The following is a 20,487-nucleotide window of genomic DNA, read 5'->3' as shown; positions in this document are numbered from 1 at the left end:
GAGCCGTAGACTAGCACCATGCTTCCTCTGACACATGCGCAGTTGCAAGCTGCTTCTTTTTCACCTGACAGCGGGGAGCTTCACCGGCAGGACGTAGCACATGGGAGGATCACGCTATTCCCACCAGTTCCCTTCCGCCCCGAACAGGCGCCCCGACCAACCAGAGGAGGCGCTAGTGCAGCGACCAGGACACATACCCTTAATCCGGCTTCCCAGCTGCAGACACAGCCAACCGTGCCTGTATGGACGCCTGACCAAGCCGAAGGTAACACGGGGGAGCGAACCTGCGGCCCTTGTGTTGGTAGGCAGGGATGATCCCTCATGTTAGTAACATAATTACTAGTCTTACATTTTCTACATGCACACCATAAATAGCAGCAGGATGCTTCGCTATAAGGAGCTTGTCTGTTTGGAAGAATTGGGGGAGAAATAGCACACTCTCAAACCTACTAACATACTAAAACCCAAAGAACAAAACTGATGCAGAGTATGCTGTGACATGATTCATAAAAAATAATTGTTAATTGCATTTGCAGCCCTATTAACTATTAATTTTTATTATCGATTGATCTGTAGATTACTATCCCAATTACCAATTGCTTTCTCAGTCTGACCAGCCGCCAAATAAACCCCATGTATTAATTTTATGATGATATGAAATAGGGGGGTAAGCATGCAAATCATTTGGTGTTTTTACTTGATAAATGAGTTAAACAATTAGCCTAATCAATTATCAAAATGTTTTTTCTGTCGAGTCGACCAGCCATCAATTGATCGACTATTAATTTCAGTACAATGTTTTTTTTTTTACAGTGCTATAAAAGATAGGGAGACAAATAATACCACCAAGCTATTTTTACAAAAGCACAGGGCACTACAATTTTCTTCTCTTCTGTATGAATCACAGAAAGTCTCTTGCTACCACTCTCTCTCCCACCTAGACCAGCCAGACACATCTGAATCATTCCCCTCACATGAAATGTAACTTACATATGAGTCCTTCAGCAGTGACCAGAGTCAGACTGGAGGGTAAAAATAGAGCAAAAGCAAACAGAACAGAGCCCAGCCCAGCCAATCAGAACACACCACCAAGGTCTACGGTTTCTGCTCCCTCTCTCTCTCCTTCTACCCTCAGCTTGTCTCTCTCTTTCAATCTGTACCCCCCCTTTATATATTTCCCTCTATGCCTCTCGTCGAGGTATTCTCTCTCTCTCTCTCTCTCTCTCTCTCTCTCTCTCTCTCTCTCTCGTCACTCTCCATAGCCCTTCAGGCATCCCTTGGTGGGACTCGGCTGCAGTCTGCAGACCTGGACACAAACAGAGATCAAGCCAGACAGCCGACACAAAGTCCACTCGTCATACTGCAGCAGTGCAGTTTGCTCCTGTGTGGCTTGTCCTTCACTGCTACATGCAGGCTGAGAAATGTATGTCAAAGGCCGACTGTGACATGAAAATAACAATATAGTATATACCAGAGAAATAGAGTTCACATACAATATGCAGTGTTTGCATTGCCATAGAAAACTGGGACTTATCCAGGTGCAAGGGGGGGGGGGGGCTGGCTTCTACCTAGATTTCTCAGAATATGAGCCGAGCTAGTTTTAAAAAATGTTTACGAGGAATAGTGTTGGAATAGGCTATTGTGTGCAGATGCAGATACTGTATCTGCTGCTACAACACTGTCATCTCTTTCCCAGTTTCTGTTATACAGTGGCTAGCCTCTAGCCTGGCATGTTTCTGTTATACAGTGGCTAGCCTCTAGCCTGGCATGTTTCTGTTATACAGTGGCTAGCCTCTAGCCTGGCATGTTTCTGTTATACAGTGGCTAGCCTCTAGTCTGGCATGTTTCTGTTATACAGTGGCTAGCCTCTAGCCTGGCATGTTTCTGTTATACAGTGGCTAGCCTCTAGCCTGGCATGTTTCTGTTATACAGTGGCTAGCCTCTAGCCTGGCATGTTATACAGTGGCTAGCCTCTAGCCTGGCATGTTATACAGTGGCTAGCCTCTAGCCTGGCATGTTATACAGTGGCTAGCCTCTAGCCTGGCATGTTTCTGTTATACAGTGGCTAGCCTCTAGCCTGGCATGTTTCTGTTATACAGTGGCTAGCCTCTAGCCTGGCATGTTATACAGTGGCTAGCCTCTAGCCTGGCATGTTATACAGTGGCTAGCCTCTAGCCTGGCATGTTTCTGTTATACAGTGGCTAGCCTCTAGCCTGGCATGTTTCTGTTATACAGTGGCTAGCCTCTAGCCTGGCATGTTTCTGTTATACACTGGCTAGCCTCTAGCCTGGCCTGTTTCTGTTATACAGTGGCTAGCCTCTAGCCTGGCCTGTTTCTGTTATACAGTGGCTAGCCTCTAGCCTGGCATGTTTCTGTTATACAGTGGCTAGCCTCTAGCCTGGCCTGTTTCTGTTATACAGTGGCTAGCCTCTAGCCTGGCATGTTTCTGTTATACAGTGGCTAGCCTCTAGCCTGGCATGTTTCTGTTATACAGTGGCTAGCCTCTAGCCTGGCATGTTTCTGTTATACAGTGGCTAGCCTCTAGCCTGGCATGTTTCTGTTATACAGTGGCTAGCCTCTAGCCTGGCATGTTATACAGTGGCTAGCCTCTAGCCTGGCATGTTTCTGTTATACAGTGGCTAGCCTCTAGCCTGGCCTGTTTCTGTTATACAGTGGCTAGCCTCTAGCCTGGCATGTTTCTGTTATACAGTGGCTAGCCTCTAGCCTGGCATGTTATACAGTGGCTAGCCTCTAGCCTGGCATGTTTCTGTTATACAGTGGCTAGCCTCTAGCCTGGCATGTTTCTGTTATACAGTGGCTAGCCTCTAGCCTGGCATGTTATACAGTGGCTAGCCTCTAGCCTGGCATGTTATACAGTGGCTAGCCTCTAGCCTCTAGCCTGGCATGTTATACAGTGGCTAGCCTCTAGCCTGGCATGTTATACAGTGGCTAGCCTCTAGCCTGGCATGTTATACAGTGGCTAGCCTCTAGCCTCTAGCCTGGCATGTTATACAGTGGCTAGCCTCTAGCCTGGCATGAAGAACGAGAACAGTTTGTCAGCCCTGCTGTGCCCGCCTTCTTTCAAAGCTTTCCCAAGTGCCAGTGGGCAACACAGGGAGGGAGGGAGAAATTAGCCATTCATCCCAGACACAAACAAGAAGACCAATCTCCTTTGTCCCAATATACTTCTGTCTGTCAAGCTGGACGACTGGATTGGGTCACTGAAGACTGGGCGAACCCCAGCAAGCCTCTTAGGGAAGGTACTAGAGCTAATGGATATATCCAATCCTTTCAGAGTTAGCCCCCTAAACAACACACAAGTGCCTGGAACAGTGAGGGACATACTGAGTGTGCAAAATATTAATAGGAACACCTGCACCCCAACATCATTGCAGAATGAAGTCTCACATTTCTTCAGGACTTAAAATGTATTATTGAATCTCTCTCCTCTCCTGCATCTTCCCATCACATGTGTGAGACAGATGCAGAGTATCCAATAGGTGAAAGCAATAAGGAATAGATACACCCATAGCAATCTAGTAAGAGAGTGGCGTCAGCGGAGGTCCAAAATGTGTGACTCAGTAGTCAATGAATAGCCAGGAAGGAGGCTCGCGCTACTTTTGAATGCTACACATCACAAACTGTCCATTTTGCTGCAACTCGACAGTGCTGCTTAATCCAGAACCTTACTTCCGGGGAACTCTTGAGAGTAAAAGAACTGGTCCATTGGAGTGAGCAGAGATGTTGCGACTCTTCTATATATAAGGCTCTGGATACACCTGGTCATGGAAAGCACAGGTGTGTTCCTATAATTTGTCAATGTAAATGTATGTCCATAAAGGCTATAAAAACCTTATTACTGCAGACAGTCAGCTGGAAGAAGAAGCATACTGCAGTATCTAGGCTAACATTCATCTCTGTCACACAGGCAGGGGTTTGGTCAGGACAAAAAAGAAATACATTTCATAAGAACATAAAAGGAAACTATTTGTACAGCTCTGTGTGTTCACCTCACTAAAACGACCATAAAAGCCATTCAGAAATACAGTCACAAATGGCGGTTCTGCACCTCCACGGCTCTGGCTAGTGAAAGATAAGACAGGGGGGGGGAGGGGCGAGGTGAGTCAGGCCTTACAGAGCTGCTTTGTTGTGAAGAATGGCGTTTCACGTTACAAAACATGGCAATCAGGCCAAATGATATAGATAGATAGAGAGTACGTGTAGCCTCTAAAGAAAAATAAATACTCTCCCATGGATGTTCTTTCCATTTGAATGACAAACTTCTACAGTCACCAATATCCGTGGAAAGGAAATGACGGGGGATTGTCAATATGATTCCAAACAATTAGCGTGAATAATATATATCAACCTTGGCATTCTAAGTGTCTGGGCCTCATTAGCAGTGCCTAAGCAGAAGGACTTGACAGGCTTGGCCCACAGAGACGGGCGATGATGCACACTAATAGCAAACAGAGCCAGGCGAGCCTCGGGGTGTGCCCTCTCTCTCTCTGCCCATCATCCAGAGCCAAGGGACAGGATCGCTGACCGCAGAGAGGATGGAGGGGGAGGTTACAGCACTCACAACAGCAATCAACCCGTCAATCTGTGTCCACTCTCTCACACACACACACACACACACACACACACACACACGCACGGACGCACGCACGCACGCACACGCACACGTCCTCTTCCTGATGGTCACCACTCAAGGACCCAAGCTATGGCGAGGGGGGTACAAAGGAAGTGAGAGAGAGAGAGAGAGAGATAGAGAGAGAGAGAGAGAGAAGCCAGTTCCATTACAATGTGTTGGACTTGCCATAATTAGAGCTTAAAGGGACAGCTCCCCCTAAATTCCGAAATACATGTTTTGCCTCTCACAGTAGTGCTATCTATCCATCTAGATCGTTTTTTGTTACAATCACAATTAGAATCAGAATGACAAGATTACATGAGGAATTTGTCTTAGTGTAAGCACGCAGCATAGCAGTCATATCAATATTCAGCATAAAAGGAAATAGGAAAAATATCTAAAAAGACAAAGGCGTTGTGAGCGGTTTCATGTACGAACAATTTTCTTTCGAACGAACTACACCCACTAGCTGCTAGCTAGTTCCGACATGAAACTGCAGCTAGAGCAGCAGCTAGCTAACAGCGAGTGGGAGTAGTTCGGTTGAAAGAAAATAGTTCCTAGATGAAACTGCTCACAACAAGGTCTGTGGATTATCCTGAGTAATAGACCGAATCACAATGTTGTTTACAACACCGTCCGGGTAGACAACGCCTGCATCACGTACATACAATTTAATGGAGCGCAGCAAACTGTTGGGTAGATTTGGTTTATCAACACAGTACATAAAATAAGCACAACCTGTCAGATCGGTCGGACCACCGTGTTTAAATGGGGTATATATCTTTAACATTACAATTACGGCTGAAAATGACAACATAAATAAACAATAAAAAAGTGAAGTTTGTGATATATCTCCACAATTTAGATCAATTCAATCGGCCGGTGTTTGTCTACCCGGAAGTACCTGTTGTTAACGCAACGCCACGGTGATTCAGTCTATGGGGTCATGATTCCCTGGAAATTACATTAAATTACATTCAGTATCACAATATTTAAGCCGTCTGAAAGTGGTTTAAATTGGCCTTCCATGACACTGAGCGACCGCTTTGCACTTCACTGTGGAAAATCCGTGTGTTGCACATCGTGGTTCAATCTCTGCTGAGCCTAGAACTGAGCCTATCATCTGAATCTAAACACCTAGATTTGGTGGAATCATAATCACCACAATCAGGCTTTGATCATAATCATCCTGACCTGATGTGTTTGGTTGGTCTCTGGAATGATGGCTGAATGAAGACACAACAAACAAATGCACTGTATGTAGGCCATGTCTAAACGGCCAGTCTGCCTATTCCTCACTTATACCCTATCATTACAGCTGGGCCTATTTATAAAGCCCATAAATTCAGCTTGCCACATTGAAAGAGCCCAGTTTGCCAGGGGGCTTTGTGGACTTGATTTTCAAACTCCCCCTTTCTGCCTCTCCTCTCGGTCGGCTCGCACAACTCAAAACATACTCCTTGCGCTCTCTCGCTTGCTCTCTCTCTCTCTCTCACTCCTTTCTTTTGCTCGCTCTCTCCATCTTCAGTCTGTACATCTCTACCAACAACACACGTCATTGTAAATCCACACTGTAAAGGCTGGTTACCAGCTCTCTGCAGAATGCAAAGCTATTTTGCTCCACGTCTCGCCGCAGAGGCACACCCCGGAGCATTCCTGTCCTGGCTGTCACACCACTGGACTTACACACTGGATTGTGGCACGCTACATGCATGCATGGCAAGCTGTAGCTCAGGAGGTAGAGCGGTGGTCCTCCACTAATCGCTTTGGATAAAAGAGGTCGGTGGTTCAATTCCTCTTCCTCCAGTCTGCATGTCGAAGTGTCCTTGGGCAATATACCGAACGCCAAATTGCTCCTGATGGTGTACCAGCACCCTGCGTGGTAGCTTGCCGCCATCGGTGTATGAATGGGTGAATATACCTACTGATTGTAAAGCGCTTTGGATAAAGGCGCTATATAAATGCAGGCCATTTACCATTTACACACACACACACACACACACACACACACACACACACACACACACACACACACACACACACACACACACACACACACACACTTTGGTAGACCTGGAACTGTGTTCCACTCCTTCTCATTGTTGGCATTGTTTCCATTTCCAGTCATCCCTTGCTCTGTGCTCATGCACCGACACACCATGCTTTGCTGAGAATACAGCAGGTGACGGGGAGTAGGGTTGGGTATCGTTTGGATTTTAACGATTCGTATTCGGGTTCTGCTTATCGATTCCGGTTCTTAATAATTCTACATACAATTTGTTTAGGAATCAATAAGCAGATTTGGAATCTGAATTTTTCGCCCAACCCCAATGGAGATCATCCTCAACTCAGCTATTCAAATCAGCTGTCAAGGTCAATGATGAGGAGATAAGGAGATGGTTGAGTGTTGGATTGGGAAATGATAATAATAACAGCGTCTGAGCCAGAGGTTAACAATAGGAAGCATGATGACACTCACCTAGCCCATCCCAGTGTTCCTGAAGCAGACAGTAAGAGAGGGAGAAGAGGTAAAGAAACACAGGCCTCTACACGTCTCTGACTTTCTTGCCAAGCGCTCAGCAAGGAACCCTTCGCCAGTCGCCATACCTCAGCATGTAACAGTAAATTGCATTTGTCTCTTTGTTACGCCTTATTTCTCAACAGCTGCGCCTGCTACAGGATAGTATAGTTTTGAACCCTGCTGTGTACTTGGTAAAAAAAAATACACAATCACCTCATACCCGATCATCCACGAATACAACAACTCTCCAATTGTAGACAGACTAGATAGCTAGTATACTCTATGTGCTGAGGCTGTGTTTTCCAGGACCATGGGACCGCAGGTGTCTGCGTCAGTCCACAGGTAGCCTATATAGTCCTATAGCAGGCCAGTACAGCAGCTGCACAGAGATATGACGCATGCTGCTAGGGCCATCTGCAACCTGCTCAGCTGTCCTTATTCTGTCACACTCAACGGCCTAAATTACTCTCAGATAACTTACTAAAACAAAATACAGCAAACTAACATAGAAGCCTAGAAACAGCCTATAATAAGGAGCTCGCTCATGCTTAAAACATGGACGGTTAGCCTACATTGCACTCGACAACTCAATCTTCACACCCAACACCAACGACGACTACTCGTCATATTTAGGGATGGGTACCGAACTCGGTACTTTTACAGGCACCGACCGAAAGAGGGCGGTACTACTGTGTACCAGTTCACATAAAAACAAACGGTACCAAATTTCGGTACTTGAATGCATCTGAGTAAGATGAGAGTGGGTAAAAGTAGAAATTCCGACGGAACCTTAAGGCAACACGCGAGAGCGCGTTACGTCAGTACGTCACACACCTGAAAGCAAACATCAACAAACAGGACCAGCTGAAAGTGGTCCAAAAATGTGGCTACACTTTACCAAGATAGACTCAGACAACACTGGTTGCAACATTTGTGATGTGAATTGCAAAGCTGGCCAGAGAAACACCTCAAACTTGAGGAAGCATGGTCAAACACAAGATATATTTAGCTAAATGCTGAAGACTGTAACATGTTAGATAGGCTAAGGGTGAATGAAGCAGACACCGCACCACAGCTAACGTTAGCAGAACCTCCTCAGCTGTAACATTAGCTGAAGTCTTGGAGGACGATGATGACGGAACTTGAGAGAGGCATCGACTTCTACAACATCAGGTAACGTTATTTAATTAGCTAGCGTTAGCTGGATAAGTTGTTTCACTGCCGTTGTGGTTGTTAGATAACGGGGATTTTCACTGTCTTCACAACGACTGCAAAACAGAGATTGTGACGCTAACGTTACTCTTGCTGCAGTAATTGTCAAGGGTTCAACAGAACGTATTTCCTCAGCCTCTATAGTAGCTATCAACATGAAATAAAAAGCATTTGAGAGCTTAAACCCGTGGCTTTTTATTTGGAAGGGTTACATTAGATTTTTTGGGGTTCAAGATAAAAATGAACATTAGGGCAAATATAATACGAAAAGCCAAAGGGTTAAGCTCTCAAATGCTTTTTATTTTATGTTTCTATGTGCTACAGAGCCTGAGATATGAAGGCTTTAGTGAATATCGACCGCTCTCTCTGAGAAGTTTGGACTTTTTTTTTTTACAACTGTAATTTTTTTTGTCATTTTTGTCAAATGTGAACGGTACCCATCCCTAGTCATGACAAAAGTTCAATGGACAAACCAAAGAGGATCCTGGAGCACACGATTCACTGGAAAATTGCTTTATTCAATGACTAACGTTTCAACGCCTACTGCGTCTTCATCAGAGTCAAAGAGGTTTGACTCTGATGAAGACGCAGTAGGCGTTGAAACGTTAGTCATTGAATAAAGCAATTTTCCAGTGAATCGTGTGCTCCAGGATCCTCTTTGGTTTGTCCATTGAACTTTTGTCATAATACTGTCCTGTCCTGAGAGCACCGACCTCCTTTTGCGGAGGGGCTGACGCGCAAGAGACTCCTTTTGTATCCATCCCTAGTCATATTAGGCAGAAAAGAAAGACTAGGTCTTTAAAAAATTACCCAGTTTTTCCTGTGCAAAACAAAACAGCTAAAATAATTGTAACGTGTATTCATCAGAGCCAGAAAAAAGTCCTGCGTGTCAAAGTTGACTTTCATGACACTGTGTAGCTAACCTGACGCTGGTTACTGTGTAGCCAGTCACCACTTTGACCTAATTTTACACACTAGATGTGAATCATCAAACAGTTGTTGTCAGAAGAAACCAAACAGTTGTCAGAATCCAGACAGAGTTTCCAAGTTATTTGAGAAACTCCCACCACATGCGAGCCTGTGAGAACATATGAGAAGATACAGGCATGCCAGAGACGCTGACAGACAAGCTTCAACCTCCCCTAATTGCTGCTGGTATCTGCAAAGCAAAAAACAGCCCCCACACCTCTTCAGTCATCATCTAAAAATACAGCACTCAGATAGGTTTAGCTTAAGCTAACCACAAGACACTTAATACCAAGACATTTCACACAGGATATGAATGTAAAAATAAGTACATAATACAATGTAATTTGTAATCACTTTAGACGTTATTCTTTGTCAACCATGCAGTCGCCATTAAAGCACATTTGAAATGAGGGTTTGCTAAGCTAGCCAGCTGCTCTGGTTGTGATGTCAAGGGAGAGAGGAGCTTGCTTTATCAATCATCATATTAGGGAACAAATGAAGTTCCTCTTATATGCTTTGGGTTGATTATTTATCAAATAACTATAGACATGTATACTACAGTGAGTGAGCTGGTCATTGCCTTTAACCAACAAACTACACCTATAAAATCACCTTCTTAAGCCCAGCCCGGTTGGGAATTGAAAGGCATTGAGCTGAAGGAGAGTGTATTCTCAGGCCGACCTCGAAGCTCCTGTCCCTTGAGATCTCTCTGAGAGATACTGGCAGTGGCACAGCTATGATTGAGGCAATTATCTTTTCATCCGCAGTTTCACGCAATAGCATCCGCCAGGGATGTGTCGGCCAATTACAACTCAAGGCTGAGCAGCTAAAAATGGAGCAACCCCCCTCTCAAATCCCCCCACCCCCCCTATCAACTAGGGGTGGGAATCGCTGAGTAGCTCACGATACGATATCGTCACGATACTTGGCCCTCGATAACGATATATCACGATACTGCGATACTGCGATACTGCGATATATTGGAAGACGATACATCACGATACCTGTGTAACAAGTGAAAAAAATACCTCTGAAGGCAAAAAATCATGTATTATGCATTTATTAGCAGAATTGACATGAACTCTCTGAGTTCACTCACTCACTCATACCATTTTCGATACCACGGAGGAAAAGTTACACATTAAGTCTTTTTATTATTACTATTAAAACAAGAAAACCTATATAACCTACCTACCTACCTATATAATTTCTAAAAGTAGATATTAATGATCAAACATTTCCATTCATGTAGCCTACAGTAGTTATGTTTTTGTTTCAACTACAAACATAAATAAAGTCAACTTGAAACTATGTTTCAACTACCACACACAGCATAATATTTTAGCCTGTTTATTAAAAAAAAAAAAAAAAAAAAAAAAAAAATTAATAAACATATCGATACTTGGCGCCAGTGTATCGATAACGTATCGCGGGTGGAAATATCGCGATAACGTGGGTATCGATATTTTGTCCCACCCCTACTATCAACCACTGTCAGCTCTGTCTGCCAGTCTGCAGAGAGGGGCTGCAGAGTACAAACCATCAGCCAAAGACAATATGGCCCTTTTCTTTCTCAAATTCACAAACTTTCAAGGATTTCAAGCCAGGACCTGTGGGAACCCTGCAAGAAGCAGCAGCATATTATTCAATACAATCACAACCACCATCTTTCATACTCAATAACAGTAAGCTAATAAGACAAAGCAAAGTCTCCGTTTATTAAAGCTGCTTCCTGCCTCACAATTTCAATTACTGCAGGAGTTATATAAGGGTCAGCTACTTTTACAGTGTCTGCAAAGAGACAACCTCGGATATCCTAGATTCAAAGCAATTAAGAACGAGGCACTAATCATCAACTTCCACATTAGTCTGGCACCGAAATTGAAGTCCTTCCTCTACTAAGCCTGGTTCACAACAACTGAACATGTGGCTGACAGAGGCATAGAGCGGCCTGTCTGACAGAAGGAAGTGTAAATACTTAGGCTACATTATTTCATCAAGAGGAAATGACTTGCCACATTTGGCCCTGCTCTGATGCCACTGGAATAGCGCAGAGAGAGAGTATCGAAAATCAAAGAAGTGGAAAGAGTAAAACAGAGAGGGAGAGGAGCTTTGAAGTGAAACACACATCAGATGCCTAATTTTACTGTTGCTATTGGCTGTCTTACTATATGATTAGCTTTTTCCACCACCCAGACGTTAGTCATGTAGCTTGAGCATGCCCCGGCAGTCCCACTCTCTCCGTGTATGTGGAAGATGTTGGTAAGGTTTGGCCGGTGCGCTGCTGTATGGAAGAGGCAGCTGGAGGAGGTCTACTGTAGATTCTGTCCGTTTGCATAAGCCAAAGCCTACTACACCAACTGCCTACGTAACTAACCGCTGGAGTTATTGTTGTGTTCAAATGCTCCTTAAATTAAGGGAGTGAGTAAAATGGGAGAGAAGGGCTGTTTCCAATTTCAAGTGTAAACCAAAACCACCTCAAATTGAGCTAATAAAGTCGCAGCAGGTAGATCTATTCCTCGTTTCAACCTATCACTCACTCACACTAGGGTGCAGCAACTACCAATTCTACCCAAACAGGAGTGAACATAATAACAGTATGAGAGTGTGAGATGCTGTAGTAGTGGCTCCACACCAACTCGTCTGACTGCTTTTCCCTGGCAGGGACTGAATGAGCTGCATTAAAAACCGGTGTGTTGTTCACTCCAACTAAACAGACAGACAGTCAGACAGTCCACTGACATGTCTGTCTGTCACAGCGTGCAGGCCCTTACATTTCTCCACTCACACAGTGGATGCAAGCCTGTAAAGTTACCAACCAAACAGTTTTTAGTTAGAAAAGACAAGTACACAGACAAGTAAAGAAAGCCACAGTTCTGCGTATGCTTTGATACCTTACTTCCACTATAATTAAGTAGTCAATTAACTAGCGTTAACTACTACGACTTCCTATACCGTTGCTGTCAAGCAAGACTGTATATAAGGTTAATGCAAAGAGAATTTCTCATTTGACAACAACACATTCTGACAAATTAGTGAAGCTGCTGTCAATCTTATAACGTTATACCAAAAGGCAACACACACACACACACACACACACACACAACAAGGACGTGTTTTTTTCGTTACCTTGCTCGGTTGTCTTTCTCATTGTTGTACGTGAGGCTCGTGAGCTTAATCCTGTTAGCGTCACTGCATTCCCCGCGTTACAGCTGAGGGGGGAAATCAAGTCGCAACGTTTCGGTGTCTTGCTTGTAGTATCGTTGCCCTTTGATTTAAAACAGAAAAAAGACGCAGGCAGTCCCTATTGGTAACAAACGACGGAGCCTCTCGGACAAAGCTCAGCACTGAATGAGCCTGAACCCGGGCTGTAAAAAAACACTAAAAAAATCAGTACCTAACGTTACCTACTTGTCATCTCTATCTGTAAATAAAAAAACATTGCTCGGCGAGGTGAAAGAGCTTCAAAAGTGCATAATTTCCAAGCAAACTGGATGGCTTTAGACCAGCTAACCAGCTAGCCTGTCGCTACTTCCTTTCTCTGTGCCTAAATAATAGCAGCAGCAGCAGCAGCAGCAGCAGCCCAGCAGCCTGTGAGCGGTGGGGAAAAAAAGTTGAGGAAAAAAGCCGAAGCCTGATTCAATACAATGAAGGCGCCCTGTTGCTGCGGGGCGTTTGTTGAAACACAGCGCCCTCTGTTGGAGAACAGCGGTGGTACAATGCAGATATGGCAACTTGATTGACTGGAGTTGGGCCTCTTTTCTTTTGTCACCACTTCCTGGCTTACCTCGTTTCCACATTCTATTTCTCATCCCGCCCAATACTACTGTGTGTGTGTGTGTGTGTGTGTGTGTGTGTGTGTGTGTGTGTGTGTGTGTGTGTGTGTGTGTGTGTGTGTGTGTGTGTGTGTGTGTGTGTGTGTGTGTGTGTGTGTGTGTGTGTGTGTGTGTGTGTGTGTGTGTGTGTTGTGTGTGTGTGTGTTTTGGGTGTGTGTTTTGGGTGTGGACCACCTTCTGAGCCTGAGCATATACTTCCCCATCAAACAAAACAAGAGCAGCAGAGATCTGTACTCAGCTTGGATTATGGTATTCACACGCTCAGCATCACCACCTCTATACAGTAAGTGTCCTGCTTTGCTGTCGGTCAGCTAATTATGTGTAACAGATTTAATCAATTTCTCATGAGAATAATTTGGAATCGTTAAAACATATTTCACAATTATCTGGGGGGGGGGGGGGGGGGGTGGCTGATGAGTCAGGGTCATCAGGGTCCCTGATGAAGACCTAGCAGTGACCCTGAGTTGACCTAGCAGTGACTGAGTTAGTTTTATTCCATGGTGGTCTGCATCAAGACCAGGAGACTGACATCAAGCTCTTGGATTATGTTTGTCTATTACCTGCCCCACTAATGAGCATCTGTGGATGAGCCATCCGATCCATGTAGCGCTTCCCTCTTCTGCTGTATAATAAAAATAGCACGTTTGTGTCAGTAGTTGCAGTCAGGGCAAGTTGTGCAGCAGTAATGTGCAAATGGCAATACAACTGAATTATTGCACTGTCAGGTATTGTCTGTGTATGGGGGGAGTGTGTGCGTGTTGTGAGTGTGGGTTATTTATTTGTTTATGGGTCTTGTGGCCTGAGGGAAGAAGCTATTCCTCAGTCTGTCGGTTCGTGCTTTGGGTGTCCTGTATCTCCTCCCTGATGGTAACAGGGAAAACAGACTGTTGTGAGGGTGGGCTGAGTCCTTGATGGCCTTCATGGCTTTCCTGAGGCACCTCTGATTGTATAGTTCCTGCAGGTTGGGCATCTTGTGATGTGCTCGTTCGAGCGCACCACGCTCTCCAGCGCCTTGCCTTGACTTGCAGTTTGCCGAACCAGGCGGTGAAGCTGCCTGTTAGCAGGCTTTCTATGGCGCCTCTGTAGAAGTCCCTGAGGATTTGCGGCCTTAACTCCAAACTTCTTTAGCCATCTGAACCCGTAGGGGCGCTGTTGGGCTTTTTTTGATGACTGTGGAGGTGTGGTTGGCCAATGTCAGGTCATGGTGGATGGTGAATCCCAGGTATCTGTAGTGGCCCACCCTCTCCACCGCTGTCCGATGGATGGTGACTTGGGGGGTGCCGCCTCCCCTCCTGTTGTCCATGATGATCTCCTTGATTTTGGAGACGTTCAGGGAGAGGTGATTGACGTGGCAACACCGTTCCAGGCCACTTAACTCACCTCTTTCCTGTAGGCCGTCTCGGCGTCGTTGGAGATCAGCCCCACCACCACCGTGTCGTCCGCGAACTTCACAATGGTGTTTGAGGCCTGAGTTGCTGCATAGTCACCCACTGTATAGTGGGTGTAGAGGAAATACCAATGTGGCGCTCCTATGCTGAGGGTCAGCGAGGAAAAGGTGTGGTTGTCCACTCTCACCACCTGGCAGTGATCCATCAGGAAGTCCAGGATTCAGTCACACAGTCCTGTGTTCACGCCCAGATCCTGGAGCTTGCTGACCAGCCTGGAGGACACTATGGTGTTGAATGCTGAGCTGTAGTCCACAAACAGCATTCTCACATGTGCCTCTCTCTTCCAGGTGGGAGAGGGCGGTGTGCAGGACATGGGTGATGGCATCTGCAGTGCTCCTGTTTGGGCTGTATGTGAATTGTAAGGGGTCCAGGATGGGGGTAACATGGAGTGGGTGAGGGATAAGACCAGGCTTTCTTTTCTTTTACAATTTTCACAGCAATTATTGGTATACCTGGGGGTCAAATTGATCCCAAATATATTACATGTTCCTATCCTTCATAAATACTGTTTCTATCTAAATAATAATCACAAAAACTACTTAAAAGTTCAAATATATAAATTATATAATTATGTAGTAAACATCCCCCACCAGTCCCCCACCAGTGGGTTCTTTGAAGAGAAGGGCCCTCATTGGCTCCAGGGCCCTGGGCATGTGCCCACTTTGCCCATGCGGGAATCCGCCTATGAGTGATGGTGCATAATTGCCTCCCCAGAAAGATTCAATACTGTTTATGGCCACCAGGTGTTGACTGCTCACTGCCAAGCAGGTCGGCGCTTCATGGGGCTGGCTGCATTCACATTGGCCAACTTTTCCGTTTTGTACAGTTTTTGTTTTGGCCTCTTACATTTTCGTCTGTCTATTAATTTTTTGATTTTTTATTATTAAGCCTTAAAATGTGGTGTATTTTATGTCCACTTCTCATGATCGATGCATTTTGCTACACACTTAGTGGGTGATGTGTGATTTCTGTTGTGCACCAATGGAGTTCTATTTGATTTGCAAAGCAGTTGCCTATTTCACCTCGGACTGCAGTGGGGTGACTCATAGTATAGTTTGAGTTTTTATTAGGCATCGCTTTCTTCCAAGAGTCCCCAAAAAATGTTTTATTATAGCAGAGTAATAACAGAATAAAATAGAATAAAATAAAAATAAATAAATAAAGAGTTTATCTCAATGTAGATTCACATGTCTGTATTTCAATGGCCATTGCAGTGAAGCACATCAACTTGCTTTCTTCTTGTTTTTTCTTGTTTTTTTAAGACGCAGACAAGTTACAGGAGGATTTTTTTTTAGACAACAGAGATTGGATTCTGCAGAAGAAACTGCGGCTCAATATCAGGAAGATTTCCCTGATATGTTATACCTTCAGTGTATGTCCAATCTCTAACATGAAAAACAAACTACTATTATTATTAGTTGTTATTATTATATAGTATTAAGTGTTATTGATAGTGAGAGTAATCTGATGCACTATGGAAATAGTTTTTGGGGGTTGGGCCACAATGTTGTGTAAAGCCACCAAAAGCCAAAAGTTGTCTGTTCATGGGTGGAAACAAGATAAACAGCTGTGGTGAGCTCTTTGTGGGTAGTGATGTTTGAAGTTTTTATATTCAGTGGAAGGGCGTTTTCAACTGTTAAGGGTGTTGTTGACACCTCAGGTTGCTGCAGCTGGATTTCCCGGCAGCATCACTTGACTTAGGTTACCATTATGCATATCTGCATTTTTATAGCTTTATGGTAGACTTACTGAACAGGAGAAGTTGTGCGAAATTAGCCTTGGCTTGTTTGGTTTCACGGGGGGACGCCAATAGCATGTGTAGTGAGAAGTTTCGTTTAACCCTTAAATGAGTCCATTTACTGGAGAGTAAGTTGTAACAAGGTTTATTTAACAGACACAAAAGTTTAAGAACATATGCAGGCCACAGCAGCTGTTATCCCTGTTTCGCCTCTGACCTGTGGTTCATCCCAGACACTGTGCCTGCAGTGCACAGTGCCCCCTAACTCTTGGAGTAGTAATAACAGGCATTTAGGCTTACTTTCGACACATGCTTCATTACCATAATACATACATATTATGTAAGTCTACTGCATCACAATTATATTCCCTTTGCATTATCTCTGCATCAATATTAACATTGCAATCTTCCACAGGCTCTGCAGGAGATCTTTTCTTGCTCTTTAATGGTGATGTTACGCTAACCGGAGAGTTGCTATGATTCATCTTGAGTCATAACATAGAAGTAGAGCTGGGATGGACCTAAATGAAAGATAATTGAGAAGGGAGCTCCTTGAATTTTTCAAAAATAGTATTTAATCCCAAAGTAATATATTCGTGTACACAGCAGTGTTACAAACAGAATATATCTTTTTGAAGATATATTCTGTTTGTAACACTGCTGTGTACAGTGATCTTCTCCATGTTTTTAATGGGGGGGGGGTTATATACGGAGGAACCCCCCTGGGGGAGCACGGGGAGAACATGCAAACTCCACACAGACAGAAAGGCCCTTACGACGAGATACCCCACCTGGGCAGTAGGGACTGAAGATATGGGGGGAACACAACCACAGCACCCGCAGTGTCCCAGGCGAGAATCGAACTCAGGACCTTCTGACTGCGAGGCGACAGCTCTACCACTGAGCCACCGTGGAGTGTCGATGTATGTTGTTTTTTCTGTATATGTATGTTTTTTCCCTTTCTTTTGTTTTCCCGTATCTGAGTTTGTTTGTTTTTGTTTGTTAATGTTCTGAAAGTTACAAAGTTACAAAATAAAATATTGGGGGGAGGGGAGGTCTCTGCTCTCCTCTCTCACCCCCCCTGTTCTCTCCCTTCTCTCGCCCCCTTCTCTCCCCCTCTCTCTCTCCCTTCTCCCCCATTACCCCCCTCTCCCCCTCCCCTCTCTCCCCCCAATTCTCTCCCCCTCCCCTTTCTCCCCCCAATTCTCTCTGCCTCCCCTCTCCCCCCCCCCCTCCTCCCTATTCCCCCCCCTCTCTCTCTCTCAAATATAAGATTGTTCAACCTGTTTATTGATAGTGATGATTAGCAAGCTAGACATAATCCTTGTAAAGCCCTCTGAGACCTGCTTGTGAATTAGGGCTATACAAATAAACGTGTTTTGACTCAACTTGACCTTGAAACTGAGTAAGAAAAACAATATTGACATAATTATAGTGAGAGTTTCTTAAAGGTTTCATTCAATGTTTTTTCAGACCACAGCAGCATGCTTTTGAAGTATTTGATAAATGATAATTATAGCGCAGGGATACAAATAGAAACTAATTTAGTTTGCTGAGAGTTAGAAATCTATAATCATACAGTAGGTTTTTGGAAACTCTCCACTCTGCCCTTGAGAAGCAATGAGTCTGGTCATATGTTCTGGGTTTGCTCATATTTGAGAAGTGGTTTCATGACAACCCCCCCCCCCCCCCCCCCCCCCTCCACGGTACAGTAAGTGGTCAAATGTGGCATCACAACAGTGCTTGAGAGATGCTTAGTATGTTATGGGCTCATGGTTGAGTTTTGAAAGTGGTTTGAGCTTCATTGCTACTGCCTGCTGCTGCATAGCCTGTGGTTATAGGCTCCACAGGTGGGTAGTTAGCGGTTTACTCATGTAATGGTAAGTGGGCAGAGCATGAATAGTGATACTGTGAGAGGTGTGACCTGGGTGTGACCCAGTGATCTTCGCTCAAGTCTTAAGTCGGGCACAAGTATTGAGGCACAAGTATTTTTAGTAGTATAAAAACATGGTAAGTGCAACATGAGTTTGATTTCTATAATCACTTAAATTCAATTAAATCGTCCCTTTCAAATTCAAATTCAGTTGTCTGGTGAAACAAATCTCATCACTTTTCAATCCAAGTTGACACAAACACAAGCTCTTTTGTCAAGACTTTAGAAACCGTTTCAAGTCATCAAAGTACAAGTCAAAGTCAAGTCCCAAGTCACCAGAACCGAAGTCAAGTCTCAAGTCTTCTCTTCATGCATCAAGTCAAGTCTCAAGTCTTCTCTTCATGCATCAAGTCAAGTCTCAAGTCTTCTCTTCATGCATCAAGTCAAGTCTCAAGTCTTCTCTTCATGCATCAAGTCAAGTCTCAAGTCTTCTCTTCATGCATCAAGTCAAGTCTCAAGTCTTCTCTCTTCATGCATCAAGTCAAGTCTCAAGTCTTCTCTTCATGCATCAAGTTAATCTCAAGTCTTCTCTCTTCATGCATCAAGTCAAGTCTCAAGTCTTCTCTTCATGCATCAAGTTAAGTCTTGACCAATTTAAATTGTTACTGGAATTCCTACCTCTGCTGTGGTGGCGCCTTATCTACTGATAGGCTTTACCGAGCTACCACAGCTGCCGAGGTCTGAAACTCTGCTGTGCAGTGTGCAGGGAGGGAGTGGCCCCTCTCCATCAGATTGAGAGTTCCTGTTTTTCTCTTGTTATTTCTGTGAACTATTGAGAAAAAATAAATTCCAATTAAATTATTTTGTAATGATGCCTCTCTGTGTTCCTGTGGTGTGTGAAAGTGAGTCTTGCTACACACAATTTTTTTTACTCTATCGTAGTGTACATCTATTAGTGTGGCATACATGTGTTGAAACCATACAGTCCTTCCCGTTAATCAGCTAAGGACATTGCACTAGCAGTGAAAGTTGCATGTCTGGGAAATGATGATGATAATGACATAATAATCTTGATGTACCACAACTGATGGCATATAAAATCATAAATGTAGATTTTGTGTATGTAGGCCTATCTTTCTGAAAGAAGCAGTAGAAGCAGTAGCACTTGGCAAACAACATATTTTGCCAAGTTTCTGTCACATTCTAAATTTCACAATTAAACTGTTGGTGATGGAACAAATGTGACCGCAATCTCTGTTGCATGTGTGTTTGTATTTGTGTATGTGTATGTGTAAATGTGTGTGTGTGTGTGTGTGTGTGCATGCGTGCATGTGTGTGTGTGTGTGTGTGTGTGTGTGTGTGTGTGTGTGTGTGTGTGTGTGTGTGTGTGTGTGTGTGTGTGTGTGTGTGTGTGTGTGTGTGTGTGTGTGTGTGTGCACGCTCACGTTTCTTTGGGTGTGGGCACTTCCCCATCAAACAAAAACAAGAGCAGCAGAAATCTGTACTCAGCTTAGTTATGGTATTCACATGCTCAGCATCACCACCTCTATAAAGTAAGTACTGTGTGTCCTGCTTTGCTGTTAAATAAGGCCAGCTAATTATGTGTAACAGATTTAATCAATTTGTCATGAGAATATTGGAATTGTTAAAACAGATTTCACAATTTCAACGTTTGTGGCATTACGCAGAACTTTATTGAAGATTAATACAAAAATTCTGCTACTGCTCACATGAAAAGATTTACAATAGTAACAATGAAAATGCTCAAAGTTATATCGAAATATGTGCAGATTTCTTATTTTTATCTTTTTGCTATTTATTATTTACTATTTACTGTTATACAGTTGGCTCTGCTGATTAGATTTAAGATCATATTGTTCATCATGCATTTATGAAATCATACAGTATGTGTATTTCCTCCACGTGCCGATTGGATTTAAAGAGCGTCTGCAGCTGTTTACTTCTTCCTCTGTTAACCACAGTTTAGTGGCGCAGGAGGGAGATGTTTCATCATTTTAAATGGACTGAAGCATGCTGATCGAGGGAGCAAACAACACTGTCATAGCGAGCGCCAGGGGATTTTAGGTTCTGTGATCTGTGATTTGTGTGATTTGTAAATATTAGATACTTTATTGATGTTGCTTTTCTTTCATCACTTCTCAGGTATGTGTTAGCAGAGCTCCAGTGGTAAGAGTGTGGTAGCCTGTTTGAGAACAGGAGTTCCCCACTAGTTCCAGTGCAGCTCGAAGCTTTTACC

The 20,487-nt window shown here is 44.0% G+C and overlaps 1 protein-coding gene across 7 annotated transcripts in view; it reads right to left on the bottom strand.

Annotated features, from left to right (window-relative positions):
* The window catches only part of LOC310787030 (myosin IXB), a 74,321-nt gene extending 61,444 nt beyond the window's left edge, over window positions 1–12,877 (bottom strand). For all 7 annotated transcript variants that reach the window (XR_014553241.1, XM_083648355.1, XM_083648357.1 and 4 more), the window contains exon 1: window positions 12,465–12,877. The gene's annotated coding sequence lies outside the window, so the exon portion shown is untranslated. The remainder of the gene's footprint in view (window positions 1–12,464) is intronic.
* Between the last annotated feature and the right edge of the window lie 7,610 nt (window positions 12,878–20,487).

The sequence above is a fragment of the Poromitra crassiceps genome, assembly GCF_964638095.1.
Source record: "Poromitra crassiceps genome assembly, chromosome: 12".
NCBI classification, from domain to species: Eukaryota; Metazoa; Chordata; class Actinopteri; order Beryciformes; family Melamphaidae; genus Poromitra; species Poromitra crassiceps.
The sequence above is the reverse complement of the archived record's forward strand: the minus strand, read 5'-3'. Positions and strand labels throughout refer to the sequence as shown.